The 8,644-nt window shown below is 35.7% G+C and overlaps 1 pseudogene; it reads left to right on the top strand.

The window, feature by feature from the left end:
* Positions 1 to 1,975: 1,975 nt before the first annotated feature.
* On the top strand, positions 1,976 to 6,930 carry LOC120159020 (annotated as a pseudogene).
* Positions 6,931 to 8,644: the final 1,714 nt, after the last annotated feature.

The following is an 8,644-nucleotide window of genomic DNA, read 5'->3' as shown; positions in this document are numbered from 1 at the left end:
TTTAAATACAACAAACTTACAATAAGTATTAAATGGTAAATGATAACCAAATTACAATAACTGATATTAAATGATAATAAACAAAATTAACTGAAATACATTAAAAAATCCAACAAATTTAACAAATAAAGTAAGTATTAAATGAGAAATAAAAAATTACAATTAAAAAGTCCAATAAACTAAATACAAATATAATAAAAAACAAAATCTATCGATGTCTGCGATGCGAATGTGTTCCGCAGGGCGGTGGCTGTCGGTCTTGAGGAGGATTTCTTCGTATCACTGGTTGTGACTCCTCGCTGTCATCATCATCACCATTATCATCGTCATGTCGTCGTGTCGTCGTCCTGAGTAGGTACATTAGGTTGATGAGGAACTGATGACGATGAAGCACCTCATGAATAAGGACCCTGGAGGTGTATGACTGACTATCCCACCGGCTTGCGAAAACTGGGAAAACTCATAAAACCAAGACATCGCTGAGTGTGAAAAGTGTACAGGAGGTGTCTGTGTTGCGGCCATGGGTGATGAGGCTGAACCCGGCAAATATCCAGCATATGAACCCCAAGTCGGATCTACAAGCATAGACCCATAATAGCCTCCAGGAGGGTCATCTATGACGGTGGTGGCGGCGGGGTCATAAACTAGGTGAAGGCGGCGCAACGGCATCTGGAAATGGAAAGGCGGTGTCGGCATCATATATGGCTGCGGTGGTGCTGTGAAGGTCCTACTGGTAGCTGAGGATGAACCGGAAGCACCTGCTCTATCCACGAGTCGGGGACGATGGTGTTGTGTCAGTGAACGTCTGTTGACGTCGCAGAAAGGTCTGCCTCGTACATCCTCGGGAAGTAGAAACGTTTCCCGTTACTGTTGAACCACTCATAATAACCGTCACAACCATCAAGAGGTCAAGTAAAAGGGCTCTACGTGGAAGGCTCCGATGTCGATTCTCCCAACACGACCCACTCATGATGCCTCACCAGCCAATCTGTATCTGTCTTGCCGCGCTATCTGTTCTATGTAACTCGTCCATATTGCGAGGTGCTTCCGGAATTGGTTGAAAACAACCAAATTGTCGGAGCACGCGATCAGTGGAGTGCCACTCGACGGTCGCATAACAGATCAAGGGGACCATCGCCATCCAAACATAATGGTCCCCTCAACTCAGGTGGGATCACCGCTCTCACATCATCAGTAGAATATGCACCATTCAAACTAAAACAAAATATATAATTTTTATCAAAAGAATAATCTAATTATATAACTATAATCTAAAATCGATTTTTAAACATTAAAATTACCTGTGTGCCAGCCTTCTGATCGATGAGCACCCTAATTTTTTCTAAATCATCAGGTAGCTCCTGATGATTTTTCCTATCAATAGACGACCTATTCGAGGAAAAAAATTATTATACGTTGTATAAAATGATTAATATATGAAATCAGTTTTACAATCACCTCAATAGTAGTGGAAATACAAATTGGTTCTTGACAACGGGACATAAAAAGGGTAATCGATACCATGCCCAAGACTGCAGCAGCAGGAGACATCCTCCGATAGCATTACGCCTATAGTTAGTGGCTTGACACATCTCTATATACAGGAAAGCCAAAACTGTCGAGCCCCAACTGAGTGATCCTACCAGATGAAAATCGCCAAGGTGTTGTAACCACATGCAGTGAACTTGGTTACACGATTTGTCTGGCATCAATAACCCTCCTATCAGTTGTAGTATGCATGCCCGTTCATACATTTTAACTTCATCCTCAGACGCGTCCTCGCTCAAATCACGAAAATTGGCATCTAACCAATTTAATGGTATCCGACCACCGTTAAAATTTTTCGGGACACGTCCTAGATTATCCCGACAGAAAGTAGTCCAGGAACCCTGCGCGATCCCCGATATCACATCTCCATCCACCGGAAGCCCCAGGTGAATAGAAACATCCTCAAGTGTAATCGTGCATTCTCCGCATGGAAGATGGAATGTGTGGGTCTCCGGCCTCCACCGCTGTACTAAGGCAGAAAACATGTCTGACTCTATCTTACAGTGACCCTGATATCTACCTATGTAAACGAATCTACATCTACTAAAGACACGGCTAGGTATCTAACTTAAGATTCCTAATAAAAGGATCTAATACACGGTCCTTCCTAAAATTAAATAATTAAAAATTAATTCTTAATCTAATAATCATGCATTAAATAAATCAACAAATTATTACTAATAATTTAAATTAAATTAAAACGTTAAAATGTTACCGTATCAGCAAAGTGTCGAGATATATGATTTGCATCCAAGCGAAGTAGATCGTCTGCCATTTTATATCTGTAAAAAAAAAAATAAGTAAATATTAAATAAATTAAATACTTAAATAAATTAAATACAAAATATTAAAAATAATAAAAATATACCTTAGAAGATATAAGAGTATTTGAGAGAAGTTGAGAGAAATTGAGAGAATTTGGTGTGATGAAAGTGATTGAGGATGGGGTATTTATAGGGAGATTGGGGTGTGAAGCGTCGAGGTATGGGGTAATTATGGGTAAGCGGGGCAGGGGGCGCATCTTCCTGACGCGTGTCAGATTCAGGTAAGGCGCGACCCCTGCCCCGCGCCTTATGTGTAATTATACACCTACCCCGCACTTTACGCACGTGTATCCATGTCAGCATAAGACGCGCTTCAGGGGGCGCTCCTTACCCCACGCGACGTCAAATCAGTGTATAGCGCGGTGCAGGGGGCGCGCTTTACTGCTAAGGGTGTTAGATCGGGAAATATAGTCCGGTGTTAGATCATAAATATACCGTCACCGGTGATTTTTGAAAAAACGCTCAGAGTTCATGACATGTCTTTGACAGCTAAAAATTATCATATTTGACCATTAACTTCTCAAATTCCATACTTTTAAATGTTTAAATATAACTGTTTAAACATGCCATCAAAAGAATAATAATTTTAAACAACGGTATGATATTATTTTAGATTTTTTTTTTTATAAATAATAATTAAAATTTGGGTAATGTATAGTAATGGTCACTGAACTTTTTTAAATCTTCATTTAGGTCCCCCAACTTTTAAAATATATAATCCCAACATTTAGTCCGTTTGTAATATGGTCCCCCAACAGTTACATCGGGGACCATTGCAAATAGACTAAATGTTGAGGGACCATATTGCAAATAGATTAAATGTTGGGGGATTATATTGCAAGTTTTAAAAGTTGGTGGACCTAAATGAAAGCTTTAAAAAAGTTCAGTAACAATTACTATACTTTACCCTTATTTTAAATACATAACATTTTAATTAAAATAATTTTTTAAATTATTTTTTCAAATTAGAGATAAGTATAGGTCTAATTGGACTGGTTTTTTCATCGATTTAAACTCGATTCAAATATTCTATCTCTTCACCTAAAATCCGACCTGATCTGGGTTTAGGGATGAATTTTGTCCAATTAAAATATAGGGACACAATTTTAATTTAGGCATCATTGGGGACTCAAAATGGGAATTGACCAAAGGGAACAGACGAAGTTTACGCCAGACAGAAACATTAAATACACAATAACTTTGGATAGATACTTCTCTTGTTTCGCTTAATTATAGGTAGGGATGGCATTTTCACTCGACAGGTTTCAATCTGATTCAATCTGATTAGATCGGATTTTTTTTAAAAAAATTTGGGTTCAAGCCGGTCAGATTGATTTATGAGGTGAGGTTGGGTCAGATTGGATTTGGATGGAGGGTGAAAAAACTCCAACCCGACTCAATCCGAGGATAATGATATAATTTCTTTAAAAATTATTATTATTTAATTAAATAATTAATTTATACCGGGTCGGTCTGGTTGAATTTTACACTAAAAACGGTAGGGTCAGAGTCGAGTGAAGGATATATAATTTTTTTAAGTTGGATGACAAAAAACCCTACCCATTACCATCCTAATTATAGGTTTAATAACAAACAAATTACTTTGTTTTATATTACAAGCATTTCTTCCTAGTTAAGAATGAAATGGACGTTTGATATAATGATATAATAAATTTTTAATTCATTAAATTTATATTTTATTAAACTTGTTCTTATTTAAAATAATTCAATAAATTTAATCATTTATATTTAATATTTTTAATACCAATGGTAATCATCCTATATTAATAAAAAATTATTAATCTATTTTTACGATACATCAAATCAAACGACTCCATCAAATTAAATTAATAGTTGAATAATTACATTGTGTCATAAAATAGCAACACATTGGTATTAGACTATTATCATACTATAAAAACTATAAAAAAATAATATAACATTGATCGGAGAAGAATAAAGAATAAAATGATAAGCTTTTTAAAATTTTAAATATTAAATATATTAAATTGTTTCAAATAAAGATCAAATTAATAAATTATATAAATTTTAAAGAATAAGATCGTTATTATATAAAGTCACATCACTATTTTCGTGTAATAATATTTTAATTAAATGATTTATTTATAACTTTTAGAAGAAAAGTAACATGTTTATTACTAAATTCAGAATTAAGTGACCTTAATTTTAGTTTACCCTTTTTATATATATATATAAGTATCAGCTGCTTATTTGTTTGTTTACACGTGTAAAATAAAAGGGTAAAATATAGTAATGGTCACTGAACTTTTCTAAATCTTTCATTTAGGTCATCTAACTTTTAAAACTTGCAATATAGTCTCTCAACATTTAGTCCATTTGCAATATGGTCCCCCAACAGTTACGTCAGGGACCATATTACAAACAGACTAAATGTTGAGGGATCATATTGTAAACAGACTAAATGTTGGGGAATTATATTACAAGTTTTAAAAGTTGATAGAGCTAAATGAAAGCTTTAGAAAATTCAGTGACCATTACTATACTTTACCCTTAAAATTTTTACTTCAATTCAAATCAATTATCATTCTAATTTTGAGAGTCTCCAAAACTAGACTATCCCTTCTTTACCGACAAAAGGAAAAAAAAAACAACGGACCCAATAAAAAAGCCCCAATACAGGCCACTCCACTTGTCTCGCTCGCGCCTTATCTTCTTCATTCCTTGGCTACTATCAAAAGCAAAGCGCCGGATCTCACACAACAAATCCAATAATGGATCGCTTCCTCCGCCACCGGACCTCCCATCTCCGCCGCCCAAATATCCCCACCAAGAGCGAATTTCGGAAACTACCCTTCTCAACCTCTTCAAAGCCCAACAAGGTCACCTCAATTACTTCTTCCAGAACCTCGATCTATCCCAAGCATTATCTTTCACCGAAACCTCCTTAATTCCCGCGGCACCATTTTCTTCTCCGGCGTCGGAAAATCCGGATTCGTTGCCAATAAGATCTCCCAGACCTTGGTTTCTCTCGGCGTCCGCTCCGCCTTCCTCTCCCCTCTCGATGCCCTCCACGGCGACATTGGCGCGCTCTCCTCCGCCGACATCCTCGTCCTATTCTCGAAATCTGGCTCCACCGAAGAACTCCTGCGTCTCATCCCTGTGCTAGAGCCAAGGGGGTTTATCTCATTTCAGTTACCTCCGTTCCCAGCAATGCCTTGGCAAACGCTTGCGATATGAACGTGCATCCCGTTGGAGAGGGAATTGTGTCCGTTTGATTTGGCGCCGGTTACTTCCACGGCGATCCAGATGGTATTTGGAGACACGGTGGCTATCGCGCTAATGGGAGCTAAGAACTTGACTAAGGAGCAATACGCGGCCAATCATCCTGCTGGAAGGATTGGGAAAAGCCTAATTTTAAGGTTTGTTTTGATTAAAAGCTGGTTTTAGATCATTTTTTCCCACAAAATATAACTGCTCCTGGTTACGAGATTCTGGATCATTAGTGGTTTCATTGATTTTTTTAATTGATAAAATTGGTTCCTCTCCATTGTTTGTGATCTGGGTTTTAATTTAGAGTTAAAGATGGTTCTTTATGTTACTATTGAATAGTATATGAGAAACAGTAGAATGGTGAAATTTCTAAAAGGAAACTGGAAGAGTTTGATTTCTTATTTATACTTCTATACTATTGAGTATGATGAATTTAAGTGAACTCCAATTTCTTGGTTCACATCATTGTCGATTTAATTGAGATGAATGGATATTTGAATCTGAAACTTTCTCTGTTTTTATTTCATTTTCCTCTCAGATTTTCCTTTCTTTCTTGTGATGGTTTCTTCGTTGCTTAAATATAGAATTGATTTGTGGGAAACTTGAAAGTCAAGAAAAGAAATTAATTTTAAGAAATAGAAATTGTTGGACTTTAGACCGATGGATAAGTGCTTTTCTATGTAGGTGAGATATAATGAAGAAGCAACCTGAACTTCCAGTTTGTAAGGAAGGATTTGATAATGGATCAGCTGTTGGAGCTTACTAGTAAAGGATGCGGGTGCTTGCTGGTTATAGATGAGGAATATCACCTGCTCGGCACATTTACAGATGGCGATTTGCGGCGTACTCTTAAGGCTAGTGGTGAAGCCATATTCAAGCTTACCGTCGGCAAAATGTGCAACTGGTAAACCGAATGTCGAATGCTTGTATATGTTGTAGTAATATTTTAAGTTTCTGATCATTGCAGTAACCGTTTTGTTTTCAATCAAACTCACTCAAATCCGTAATGGTTAATATCAGGAAACCCAGAACCATCGGTCCGGATGCAATGGCAGTGGAAGCCATGCAAAAGATGGAATCACCTCCTTCTCCGGTACAATTTCTGCCTGTGGTCGATGATCAAAATACCCTTATTGGTATTGTCACATTGCATGGATTAGTTTCAGCTGGTCTTTGAAATATTTAGCCGTCGTGTCTGTTTTTTTTAATGTTGATGTCCATTGATTATTCTTTTGTAAGTGTTCAAGTAGAATTTGAATTCGAACCTGATGATATATGTATTCTTATGTATATCAATTTATTAATTCTATATTGTTTATTTTGAGAATCAACAGGAATTTTTGCGCGATATTCTAAACAAAGAAAACCTAATTTAAGATTAAAAAAAGGACGAAAATTGGCGCGATCGAAAATGTTATAAAATTATAATATTTTAAGTTGGACGCAATTGAAAATTTGACATTCTTCGTAACATTTTCGGTTACAATTTTAAATGTTGCAAAGAAGTTCACATTTCGAACAACCGAAAATAATAAAAAGAAGATAATATTTTAAGCTGTAATAAAAAATATTATAAAGAATGCTATAGTTTAAATTTGTCTAACCTATTATATATATATATATATATATATATTATCACATTTCAAGTTTAATAATAGGAAGAAGGTAATATTTTAAGCTGTAATCGAAAATATTATAAAGAATGATGTAGTTTAAATTTGTCTAACCTAATATATATATATATTATCACATTTCAAGTTTTATTTTCACGATTATTTAGCCGCTTCCTAACCCGACGCATAATGGAACGATATTATTATATAAAAAGACCCCCATAAATTATTTTTTTGAACACTACCTCCCATAATAGATTTGTTAGAAAAATACTCCTTAAATTGTACACTTAGGACTAACTCGCATCCTAAGAAACACGAGGAAAGGTCTCGCTTTCTACAAAGCGCGAGGTACGTCCAACGTGGATGCACTTTTCAGATAATGCAATTTAATATTACTATTAAATACCTCGCGTTACGCAGAATGCGAGATACCCGAGATATCGGCAAACTATCGCATTCACAAAAGGTTTGAAATTTGAAAAAGATTCCTTAACCTCGTGTTGTATAGAACGCGACGAACCTTTGACCTTGCTTCGGGGGCAATGTGAGGATGGCTATGAATAGAGCCCCCAACCAAAATCTTTACACCATTCTTCAAAAAAATCTCACATATTTTCTCGCATATATTATTATGAAGGGATTACTAAGGGTTAATCGTACGCATGTATGCAATTATTGGCAAACAAATCCGAAGGTAATTTTATTTATTTATTTATTTTAATTATTTATTTATTTCCATATTCATTTATTTATATATTTCAAATAATTTATTTATTTATTTAAAGAGGTGTACACCCTAATCCAGCCCGACCCGAAGATTCATGGATCACGATGCCACACAGAACCTGAAATGGTCAACTCAAAAATTTCTTTTCAAAACAATTTATGCTTACCAAAATCATTCATCATACCATAAGCAAATAGTTTAAAGTTTACATAATACGAGAGTCTCTCAAATACATACAAATACAACCCATAAATTTAAAATAAACCAGAGTTATAAATCGAATAAGTACAAGTTCCATATTAAATACATACCCTCTTAAAGTAGACTCAAGACATACTCTGCAACGTTGATCTGGAATATATTCATGCGATAGGCTATCAACGATCCCTCTAACCTGCGCACGGAAACACATTCCATATGCTGAACTCACAAGCTTAGTGCCATGAGAAAACTATGCAATATATATATTATTATTACATTAGATGCCGATGTAAAAAGTTATAAACATGCAAAAGTACATAACAAACATGAGATATACCAAGTGGTGTGATAGGAGGAATTTACGTGCATCTCGAATGACACACTAGCTTATCTAGAATGGATAACTTCGGGGTAAGAATCAGAATTTACGTGCATCAGTTGTAGCCCTTAGTCTATCTCAGATATTCGAGAAGTCG

The sequence above is a fragment of the Hibiscus syriacus genome, unplaced genomic scaffold, assembly GCF_006381635.1.
Source record: "Hibiscus syriacus cultivar Baekdansim isolate YM2019G1 unplaced genomic scaffold, ASM638163v2 tig00111338_pilon, whole genome shotgun sequence".
In the NCBI taxonomy this organism is placed as follows: domain Eukaryota; kingdom Viridiplantae; phylum Streptophyta; class Magnoliopsida; order Malvales; family Malvaceae; genus Hibiscus; species Hibiscus syriacus.
Note: the sequence above shows the minus strand (reverse complement) of the source record. Positions and strands in the feature narration are given on the sequence as shown.